Genomic DNA, 12,262 nt, shown 5'->3' with positions numbered 1-12,262 from the left:
TTTGGGCGTTGCATTGAGGTATTCTAGTCCATTCCATCCTGAGGGAAATTCGGTTGTGGAGAGTAAAAAGCGGGACATAAAACAATCTATAACAGCTAGGGTATTAGGTCCGGGTGGGTCAAACATCTAATGTCCAAAGAAGTCTTAATAACTTGCCAAGAAGTTCTCTAGGGGGTATCACTCCATCTGAGGTCTTTTTTGGGACTAAAATGTTGATCTCGGACCTTGAGTGTCACACATCAGTGGTGAAAGCAAAGAAATTTGTTATCAAAGATCATCTGGCTGTTTTGCAGGACTTAAATGAACTAAGAATGAAACAAAACAAAGTGTTCCTGAGGCCAACCACCAGTGGGGAAAAACGACCGTTCCAGCAAGGCCTGTCTGGATCTCAAAGCATGGTGATCTAGTCAGAAAAAAGATCGCGGACAAGAAGGAATTTGGGCCTTCTTACAGACAACCAGCACCTGTCCTAGGAATCTACGGATCAAGAACAGTTTTACTGCTGCCCCTCCTGGCAAAAAGGAGAACAGATTTGTGTCCATCAACCTGATCAAACCGCAGTATGTGGCCGATACTAAGCAGTAGGCCAAGTGGACTCCACCAATGTAGCAGACACACTCCTCTAGCTACAATCCAAGAGGTTCAAACTGAGCGACTCATCACCATTGAGGAATCTGCAGTGAGAAAAGAAGGACTAAGCAACAAAGCCATGGAACTTGTACCTCTTGAGACCCAAATAACAGTTTGTCATAAAACACCTGTCTACAACGAAGTAGCACCTGTCTACAATGAAGTAACAAGTGATCAAGTGCTTCCAGCGATTTCAACAAATCCGGATGCAATTCCCATCATTGACAGAATTGTCTTTAGCTATTTCATTAACTTTGATACGTTTTCTGAGGATCCCAGTGAGCCTGAAACGACACCAGCAAAAATAACTTACAAAGAACAAGCAACTAACTTTTTTCATCACCTTGAAAAGACTTATCTGGTTTCACCATGGATTGAACTTTGGATTGTGTTGGGAATATTCTTTCTTCTACTTTGGTTAACTCTGGTCATAACTCTGGGTATGCTGATAAATGGAAGATATGTCAAAATGGACACAGCAAGTAAGAACGTCAACTTACTCCTCAAGCCACACAAATCATCCCATCGTGAACAAAGAGACTTTTCAACAGTAAACATCACAGCCGTTCCTATACCAGATGGTATGGCTTGGGACAAAACAGAATATGACATTTTTGGCCCATCGGAGCTGTTGAAGATTGCACACTTATTCAAGATTTCATTGAGTGACTTTGTTTTTAAAAGTACCTTTTCTGATGATTGGGACTTCGAGATTTTTAATAATATGATGTCAGATCTAGAAATGTCTGCAGTATTTACAAAGCATGAATATTTAGAATGTTCTTCAGACTATGAACAAATGTATTGTTATAACCATTATGGTCATCATTTCTTGCACAAATCTGCAAGTCCTAGAAATGTATTAATGTATAACCAATGGGAACATTGTCCAATGCCACCAAAGGGTAGCTCAAAAACATTTGCTATAAAATTTCCATACTTTTCAGGGTTCAATGTATCAAATGCAGAATCATTTTAATTTAAGAATGTAAACAAAACTGGAATGAAAAGTATGTTAACGAATACCAAACAGATTTATTCTGTAGCCTTTTATGACCAACTGTCTAGACTAAGTTTCGACTTTTGGAAAGACAACATTGAGACAAAAAATCTGTCTGGGGTACAAAAGAGTGGCAGGTACAGGGGGTAGAAGCTATGTTTAAAGCCTGTATCATCCCTGAGCAAATTATGTTTTTGAATGACACTGTCGAACAGACGTCTTGCCATGGGTTAGCCAAGATCAAAGACAAGAACAATCCGTCCTTACCTACAACTATACATGAGAGTGACAACACTTCAGAGGGGGAGGTCGACGTACATACTATTTTGCATCACAACAGAACAGATCCTGATTGGAATAAATGGTTGATCTGGCCCACAGACACAAACAACTGTCAAGAGAGATTCCTGACCAAAACAAAGGGTTTCACATTCAATAAGCCAGACCCAAGATATGTTCAAAGACAGCATCCTGGAATAGTAACAACATACAGTGTTGGGAAGCTCTGCCTTGATTGGCTACAAAGATCTACACTTAAGGATGTAAAGCAACACCTATCGTTACTTAAAGATGGCGTAGATCTTAGGGAATTCTTCCTAGGACCAAGAAAACTGTGTCAAAAACGTTTGATATATGCAGGTATATATGCTGCATATAACGAAATATCGAAGATTACGCAAGCAGAGACTGCAGAAGGAATACGAGAAATTGATCATATTCATTTAGAGAAATCACTCTCTGTGGTTGACAATGGGTTAACGACTCTGTTGTCCAGGATATATTAATTGGACAGCATAGTGTCTTCTGCCATAGACATCATGGAACAGGACTTGGTCATGTTGCAACATGGTCTGTCTCAGCTACGTTCTATCATGCTATTAGGCTGGACGTTGCAAAACCTTCCTTCAGGCTATGTGCCTTGGAGTTTAATCAATACTACGTCACTGTTTTCAGAATTCAATCTGACTGATAAAAAGATCAAACTTGCACAAAGTTAAGCAGACTATACGGTGCTGAGCATTGAAAAACTGGAAAGATTGCCATTTACGGTAGCAGAAAAACCAGCTACTGAATGGATTATACATGGAACAATTTTCCATTTCAGTATTGCCTAAGCCACATACCAGCAGGCACATATGAAAGGTTGGGTAACAAATACATCAAGACATCCTGGAATTTACCATACACACACAGATGTTGGAGTGGGGAACGTGAAGTGTTTCTTAGCGGTTCAAACTGTGAAATAGCACTGAGCGGTTCTCTCCTTTGTCAGGGTATTAACTTACACGGGGTCTGCGATGGTTCCTCTAACAACTTATCCTGCAACTTGCAAGGTTCACCAGCTGCACTGATTGATCCAATTTTTGGACAACTTTCAAATGGAAGTTACCTCATGTTGAACGATCACAGCTGCTGTGGCATGTTGCCAGGTATACCATATCTTGTAACTGTGTCATCCAGGGTCACTTGCTGTATGCAAGTATTGTTTCCAAAAACCAAAACAGCCAGGGAGTCGCCTTTATGTCCTTCAGTGAACATCTCTTCTACAGGAATTGATACTCTAAGCAGAATGAAAGCCATTCTTTTGCAGAAAACTGTGCCACTGACCTCGGCCAAAGAGACCTATGATCTACAAATTGCGAGGACTTCTGCCGAGATACATGCTCCTTTGAATACAAACTGCCCTATACATTTCTCAGAAATGTTAAGTCGTATCTTAAACATGTCTTATACGAGTGGTATTGTAAATGTATTTAAGACCCTATTTTCCGGACTGTTAGCACCTTTTCAAGCAGTCCTAGGAATCCTTCCAAACTTCGTGCACTCTGTGTTTGGCGGACTGCCCCTCCTTTTGGAACTCGCTGCAGGGATACTATTTTTGCTCCTACTGCTACGATATGGCAAGCCAATTCACCAGCGACACCCAGTTCTCTATGGAGACAACTCTACCGGCGATGAAGTGTTGTGAGTGCATCATCCAAATGTTGGGACTACCTCGTCTACGAGAATTAAATACCACATGGTTTCTGTCATTCAGACCAATTTGGCAAGATTGCATCTTACCTGTTCTACGCTGCCTGCTATGTGGAGAAGAATGCGTGCTGAGACAAATATAAAACCCTGTGGTATCATGAAGGAGATATTTGTCGGTTCTAGGAAAGCTAACTACAGGTAATTCTGTCAATTTTATCAGTATTGTAAACCCAATTCTATAATGTACAAATTATATTAAAAACACAAAACATTATATTGAGTCAAGTGTCACTAATTACTGAGCATTGGCAACAGATTCATTAAAAAAGAATAATATTTATTTATTTTAATTCCTCCCTTCGGGTTACACTCTAAGTATAAAATTGTTGGTTAAAAACATAATGTATCATCAACACAATGTGTACAAAATTAAAAGTAACAATCAAAAGAAAAACAGTAGACGCGGCGTTTCGGTGTTTGTTAATCTTATCACCTTCATCAGGACAAGGACATTAACGATGTGAAATCTAAAAATAATAAAAACAATATTTTATAGGACTATGCTATACAGTGACATGATTCATTTTCTAGTGACATCGACCCCTTGCTGTTCGAACCTACTGGTTTTAAACTCTTAATTGTCTGCAGTACTGACATCCACTCATTTACCCTTTCTCCAAACCAACTATTTATAAGTTTTTCCTTGTTTATACATCTTTACAAAACTTATTTTACCTAAGGATGTGAGATAAGACCCTCCAGTGAGTTTGAAGTTTCTCATTTACTATAAGGCAACTTCCCAGGGTCATAAGTATCTTATAGAAAAGTTTATGGAAATTGGATTAATCAATTTCTCAATTCCACCGTTTGATTTCTTCTTGGAATGCGTGCTGGACACCTGTCCGACACTCCCATTAGTCATGCCAACGGATGTTAATACTTTGCTGGACCCGGTAATGGCCCATGCTCTGTGTTGTCCCCAGCAGCTGCCATTTCTGATGACCGCATTCATTGAGATCTCACAGACGAAAATTGCAACTGCTGAGGTATGAAAGGAAACAAGAGGCGTGCAGGTACCATAAGATTCGAACATTGCTGATGCGACCAATGCTGAAGGCAATGCTTCACATCTATGTGCGCCTAATCTTCTAAATGAGGTAATCAAACTTTCACCTACAATGGTAGACGACTTTTTGTCGACAGACATAGAAGATTTCATGTTTTCTCAACTGACTTTTGAATTTGGCACACAATGTTCTGAGAGACTTTGAATTTGACCTTCATTTTTCAGAAACAAGGTACTAACTTTGGAACTTTTTCCTATGATACATTTTTTTTCCAATTTTTTTTTTTTTTTCATTTTTTGGCACAAGTAGTCTGCTTATAGTAGAACTATTCATAGAGAACAAGAATTCTCTGAATACTTCCAGAGACAATATTTGACCTTGTTCACATACAAACAGTTTTATGTAATCTGACATGAAATGAGATGGTTTCGGCACTTTTTCTTCTGTATTAACGAGCCATTTCATAAATGTATATTTTTGTGATTCATTCAGTTAGCATTCAAAATGTCGACATATGCTCAGAATGAACACTTGCTTTAATGTGTACAGCACCAATGCTTTCGTTTGAATACATCATTTACAATGTGTTTGAAATATGCTTTTAGCACTTCATGTACAGACATATTTTAGATATCTTATCATGTTTAGAATTTAGTAACATCGTACATAAGAAAGTGGAGTGGTTGTTGTGTATCGATTAAGATTCCGTATGACTTTCCCGATTCATGCCCTTATATAGGTATATTTTACATTGCCATTATATAGGCATAGAAATCCAGTCCTTATTTAGGCATAGTCCATGCTACCCAAATACAGGCATGGCTACTTCCATCCATTCATCTACATCACACACAACAAGTTCTTGGAAAACCAGACTCTTAAGCCGTTAGGGACTTCGACTTGCTTGGATATTGATTTCTCCAAGAACTCATTTATTATGCATGAACATCTATTCCTTAGGGGTTCATTCATGATGTTCATATGCCCAACTTTTACGTCAATACTGGCATTCCTAAACACCTTCAAGGTATAAATATACCTTCACTTGCTATGGCAAAGCACGGTATGGTTCGGTGAAGTTTGAATACGTACTTGAACGACGCAGCTCGCCACAGCAAGTACCGAAGGAAGCCAACTCCCCAGCTGACACACTGACTGGACGCTGTCATCATCTTGCCGAGAATCCAGCTCCAGTGTTTCTGACTCCCCTTGCAGGGTGTTGGGAAATCGAGTCCAGAGAAAGAGATACCAACCTCTCTCATTCTAAGGTATGGAGCTGATTAGAGCTTAGAGAAACCTTTGGTACTTTTTTAGCAAAAACTAAGCCTATGCTGAAGCAGCACCTACTTCTTCCCTCGTACTAGACCTAGGTTAGGTACACTGGGGTAGGCGTATTTTAGACGCACCAGTTGAGTATTTTAGCCTGTGTTATTTATGTATGTATTTTTATATATGTCATAGCAACAGACAATGCTATTACAGTATTATTTTATATTACTCTTAACGCTATACGCATTATACTTTGCACTTTGTCTAACGATTGTAGCAGTTTATATCTCTTGCATGAGAAATAAGACTGTTCAATAAACCCCTTTTATTGAAACGCCCGACTCTCTATTTCTATGCAACTCTGTAGAAACAAAGCATGCACAATTAACTGAGTGAACCTGTTATCTATTGTTTCCACGACTCTGAAGATATTGTTCAGATTCTAGGGGAAACAAATTTGTCATGTTTAAGCTGTTGTCAGAGACTAATCCCTTCTTCTTTATTCGAGAAAGTTTCTGGTGACCTCTGAGTTAGCTGGCACACACATAATTAAGTTTAATATACTCGATAGAGACATACTGACCTCAGTCCTATGTCAAATCTATAGGGTATGTTATTCCAATGCGCAGAGCCTATTAGGGATATAGGAACTACACTACAGGGGTTCTACTAATGCTGAGGGGGAGTTTGTCCAAGTCTTGGCCGCGGTGTAGAAAAAGGATCTTCCTCCCGTTCTGCCTCTGTGGATGCGTGGCATTTCAGCCAGGGCAAGGTCGCGGAGCAGAGGTTTCTCTTGGGGGTATAGAAGGAGATTCTTTCTTTGGCTTTGTAGGCGTGTATGAGAAGCTTAAAGGTAGTTTTTTTTAAATAGGGAGCCAGTGGAGGTCTAGTAGGTGCTGGGTGATGTGGTCTTCTTGTGGGACGCTGAGGACTAGTCTGGCTGTGGTGGTATGGAACTTGTGAAGTAGTGATTTGTTGATTCTGGCATAGAGGGCATTCCCATAGTCCAGTCTGATGGTTATGAGCACCTTGATACCGTCACAGGTGAGTAGCGCGCTTAAAATTCAATGATTGATTGATTGATTGATGAGTGTGCGGGTGATGGTCTTTCTGGATTCAGGGAGGATTTATTTGAAAGTCTTGCAGAGTACATGGAGAGTGTAGAAGCACATGGAGGATACGTCATTGATCTGTCAGTTCATGGTGAGGGAGGAGTCGAGTTTATGCTGAGGTTGCGGGCTTGGTTTGTGGGTGTGGGTGTGGGAGGGTTACAGAGGGCGGGGCCACCAGGTGTCATCCCACACAGGGGGGTAGACACGAGGATGAGGACTTCGGTTTACTCCGAGTTGAGCTTCAGGTAGCTGCTGTTCATCCAGGATGCAACGTCCTTCATTCCTTCCTGGACACTGTGTCTGGTGATATCAGGTTCCTTGATGAGGGAGAGGATTAGCTGGGTGTTGTCAGCATAGAATACTATTGCTGAGTCTGTGTTTTCTGACAATGGTTGCGAGGGGGGCCATGTAGATATTGAAGAGTGTGGGGCCGAGGGAGGATCCTTGGGGTACTCCGCATCTGATTTCTGTGGGTTCGGAGAGGAAGGGCGGGAGTCTGATTCTTTGAGTTTGGCCGATGAGGAAGAGGCGAAGCCAGTTTAGGGCAGTTCCCTGTATGCCATCGTTGTGGAGTTTGTTGGCTAGTGTGCGGTGGGAGATGGTGTCAAAGGCTGCTGAGAAGTCTTGTAGAAAGAGGGCTTCCATGTGGCCTTGGTCAAGCAGTGTGTAGATGTTGTCCGTGGTGGCTAGGAAGGTGATCTTGGTGCTGTGGTTACTGTAGAATACGGATTTAGAGGTGTCAAGGATCGCGTTGGATTCTATGAAGTTTGGGAGATGGTTGTTGATGATCTTCTCTGTGACTTTAGTGGCGAAGGGGAGGAGAAAGATGGGTCTGTAGCCCTTAAGGTCACTCGTGTCTGTGGAGGGCTTCTTGAGGTGTGGTTTGTCTTTTGCACGTTTCCAGTAGTTGGGGAAAGTGCTTGTTCCGAGGGTGCAGTTGATTGTTCTTCGTTGTTCAGGTGTTATGGCAGAGGTGGCCCTGTGGAAGATGTGCAGCAGGCAGGGGTTGGTGGGATCTCCGGAGTGTATGCTCCTCATTGTCTTTGCGGTGTCTTTAGTGGTGACAGGGGTCCAGGCGGTGATGGCTGGCTGGGTGACGTTGCTGGTGGCCAGTGTTGGGTCTGGGCCTTGGTTCTGTTCGTCGCAGAGTCCTGGATCTGAAGAGTTGGTGGTGCTCTGTCATGGCGGTCCTGTAGGTGGCGTGTGCTTCCATGGTATTGCTGTTCCTTCATGCTTTCTCGAGTCGTCAGCACGTGCACTTGGATTCTCAGAGGTCTGTGGTGAACTAGGTAGCTTTTGTGGTGTGTTGTCTGTTGGAGTACTAGAGGGGTGCGAGCGTGTTTGTGCAGTCGGTTATCCATCTGTAGAGTTCGATGGCTGCATAGTTGGTGTCAGTCATGGCGGGTGGAGTAGTGCGGCTGAGGGTGGAGTTCAGGTGCTATTTGGTGATCTTGTTGCAGTTTCTGCGTGGGGGCATGGTGTTGCTTGTGTGCGGTGGGTTTCCAGAAGGAGAAGAGGACGCAGAGGGGTTGTGTGGTGTGACTGAAGTGAATGTTGGTTCCTCCTGCGAAGAGGGGGTCAAGGGTGTGTCCTGCCTTGTGGGTGGGGGTGGTGACGAGTTGCTTCAGTCGAATGTTGGAGAGGTCATCCAGGAGGGCGGTTGAGTTGGGGGTCCCTGAGGTTGTCAAGGTGGAAATTCAGGTTTCAGAGGAGTGTGTAGTCCATGGAGGCAAGGACCTGGGGCGCGATAAGGTCTGTGATGGTGTTAATGAATGGGGCGGTTATCCAGGAGGTTCTTTCATCGAGAGTTCCGTGTAGAGTGGTTCTGGGGATGATGTGGATCTGGAAGTGAATGTGTACCATGGGGGGGGGCAAGGAGTTGTTCGAGATGGCAGTTGTGAGTCGGAGGAAGTTTTTGTGTATGATGGCGAGGCCACCTACGGGATGGTTTGGGCGTTCTTTCCTCTGGATCTTGTACCCGTCAGGGATGGCAGTTGCGATGTAGGGTGCAGAGCTGGGGTTGGTCTAGGTCTCTGTGAGGAAGGTGACATCGGGCACGAGGGTTTTGAGGAGGTCCCAGATTTCTACTGCATGTCTGTGCAGGCAGCGAACATTGAGGAGGATGCAGCTCAGGAGTTTGGGTGCGCTGACGTCTGATGGGTTGGTGTTAGCTGTCGGGGTCCAGAGGTGGGTGAAGGTGCAGCAGCAGTGTCGGCAGAGGAACTGGCCTTGGGTTGTGTTCGGCGTCGACAGCTTGCAGCTGTTGTTTCTTCCGGGGATGTGTGCGCGGAGGGTTGCTAAGGCGCAGCGGGGGGGTGAAGAACAGGGTCCCTGGCGCTGGTCGTGGTCGGGTCACGGACTGGCGGAGACAAGCTTGCCTTTGGCGGCAGCAGGAAAGGGAGCGAAACAGCAACAAGGCAACCGTGAAAAACAGGCAAAAAAAACACAAAGATACAAAAAGGCACAAAGAGACAACAAGGCACAAAGAAACAAAAGGCACAAAGAGACAACAAGGCATAAAAAGCACAAACGGTCAACAAAGCACAGACAGACACCAAGGCACAAACAGACAAAGGCAGAGAAAACAGAAAGGCTGGAAAAGGGGACCAGCAGAAGAGCAATGCTCACCCACTGGACCAGCTGTGATGAGGTGCAGTCAGGAGACTGTGAGAGGAGGAGGGCCTCGAACACCTTACCTGGAGACCAGAGGGTGCTGGGGGAAGAGGTGCAACAACAAAGATGTGCGAGGGGAGAGCAGCTTCCCTGACCAGGAGGTCAAAGGTCTTGCTCATCCTGTCGCGCAGCGGATGACATTAAGTAGGGGTCAGGGGGAGGGAGAGCAGGTGGGTGGCGGGAGTGGGAAAACATGGGGAGGGGCCGTGTGGGCAGCAGCAGGAAAGGGAGCGAAACAGCAAAAAGGCAACATTGAAAACAAGGAAAAAAGGTACAAAGAGCCAAAAAGGTACAAAGAGCCAAACAGGCACAAAGAGACAACAAGGCATAAACCGCACAAACGGTCAACAAGGCACAGACAGACACCAAGGCAGAGAACACCGAAAGGCTGGAAAAGCAGACCAGCAGAACAGCAAGGCTCTCCCACTGGACCACCATGGAGGAGACGCAGGCAGGAGCCTGTAGGTGGAGGAAGACCTTGAACAACTTACCTGGAGACCAGAAGGCCCAGGGGGCAGAGGCGTAATGACGGAGCTGCACGAGGGGAGAGCAACTGCCCTGAACAGGTGGTCAGAGTCAGGTGTAACAGGACCACTGAGGGGTACTCTTACCCAGAGGTCTACCAGGGCGGTTGGGCATTGCAATGCCAGCCTACAGAGGAGCTTCCCAATGATGAAGCAGGACACCCACTCGAGTGTCTGATGTTTCTTGATTCTGGGCAATCCTCCTCCCCTTCCCTTGGGAACTGCATACCTTTTGTATTACATAGTATCCTATAGAGCCTGTATGCTGGACCTTAAAACGCTCCTAGTCCCCCTCTGTGTTTAGGTTCATGTAGGGCGGTTCAGCCATGGAACATTTGTTTTTGACATTGTAGGAATTAGCAATGCTGCTCTCAAATTCACATGTGACATTTCACACACTGTGTCTAGTACCCCAACTTCTTGCTTTCCCTGTCTCTAACATTGACACTCCCTTACTCCTTCAAGCAGGTAGTGACACAAAGTTTAACAATGGACAACAACAAAGGTCACAGCTTTGCAGACACTGTGGTAACAGAAATCCTCAAAACCAACCCCGTGTTAGGGGCTGAGTGCACTACTCTCCCAGGCAGCCATAATAAAGAATGGAACTCCATGCAATCTTTAAAAAAACATGTAAGCATAATATTCCATGGAGCAATTATGACAGAGTATTTGAGGGCAAATATTCCCCCCAATGGCTTATTAGTCATTAACGCACCCTTGCATCTCCTTGGAAGATGCCATTTCATAAGGAAATGGTCTCAAATGCCTGGTAGCGCACCGGGGATTGACTTATCTTGAATAGTAACACAGCCAAGTGACTATATGAAACTTTATTATTCAAGGTCAACATAGCAGAAAATTAGCTGAAAACAGGAATCTCAAATTCCACATACAAGGCTAAATTAGCTGAGATGAATAATTAGAATATTTAGCATAAAGACTTTCCGATGAAGAAATAAATCACCAAATTTCAGAAAGACATTAAAAAGTTTGACAAGGAGAAAGTCTATCCTTACATCAGGGATGATTACAAAAGGAGGTGACACCTAGTCAGATTAAGGTAATTCCACATGTAGAAGAAACAACTCCTTCAGCAGCAACTCAAGCTCAGAAAGTTGGGATAACAATGATGACAGACGGGCTCACCCACCCCCACCTCCACAATATGGTTATGGTATGGCCCCTTATCAGGGATCTCCGCCCATGTGGCCTAAACACTACCCCATGTTTCCTCAAACACTACCGCATGTTTCCTCAGGGCCCCCAGCAGGGTGCAGAAACCGAACATCGAGCAAAAAATATCGAGTTGCACAAATATCGAGTCATTAATATCGTGGTTCAGATATATTGACAGCAAGAATATCGTGGTCAAGAATATCGACTTAAGGTAACTAATATTGATTTTAAAAAGATCAAAGTGTTTAATATCCCTTCCAAAAATATAATTGTTAAAAAATATTCTTTTTTTATTAACGTTTTGTATTTTATTATATATTTCATATGTATGTGATGTATGTTTATTTGTATAAGAATTGTTTACATTTTTAATATATGTGTTACATTTTTCGTAGTTAGAAAAAAAAATGAATTTTGCCTTTTTAGTTCCGTAGTGGGTTGTGGGTTTATAAGGGAATAGTTTGGGAAGTAATTTAATTATATTAAATGTATTGATTATTTATTAATATTTGTTTAATTGAGATGTTATACTGTTAAATGTGTAAAGTAATTTATTATTCATTATTTATTGGTTGTTAATTTTGATTAATTAATTGGTAATCAATTATGGTAATTGTGTAGTTAATTTTAGGTGTGTGTTGTGGTAGTTCTATGTGTAAAGGGTGGGGAAGTAATTTATTTTTAATTTTTGAATTAATAACTGGTTGTTAATTTTATTTAATTAATTGGTAATTTATTATGCCAATTATGTAATTGATTTTAGGTGTGTGTTGTTGTGTTTATAGGAGTAAAGAGTGGGAAGTAAGTTGTGTTTAATTAATATATATTTGTTAA

General features: G+C 42.9%; 1 long non-coding RNA gene across 1 annotated transcript in view; it reads right to left on the bottom strand.

The window, feature by feature from the left end:
• Positions 1 to 3,920: 3,920 nt before the first annotated feature.
• Positions 3,921 to 12,262, bottom strand: part of LOC144819797 (uncharacterized) — a 232,469-nt gene continuing 224,127 nt past the window's right edge. The window contains exon 6 of the long non-coding RNA XR_013607570.1: positions 3,921 to 4,131. This is a non-coding gene — a long non-coding RNA (uncharacterized LOC144819797). The remainder of the gene's footprint in view (positions 4,132 to 12,262) is intronic.

The sequence above is a fragment of the Lissotriton helveticus genome, chromosome 2_1 (assembly GCF_964261635.1).
Source record: "Lissotriton helveticus chromosome 2_1, aLisHel1.1, whole genome shotgun sequence".
In the NCBI taxonomy this organism is placed as follows: domain Eukaryota; kingdom Metazoa; phylum Chordata; class Amphibia; order Caudata; family Salamandridae; genus Lissotriton; species Lissotriton helveticus.
Note: the sequence above shows the minus strand (reverse complement) of the source record. Positions and strands in the feature narration are given on the sequence as shown.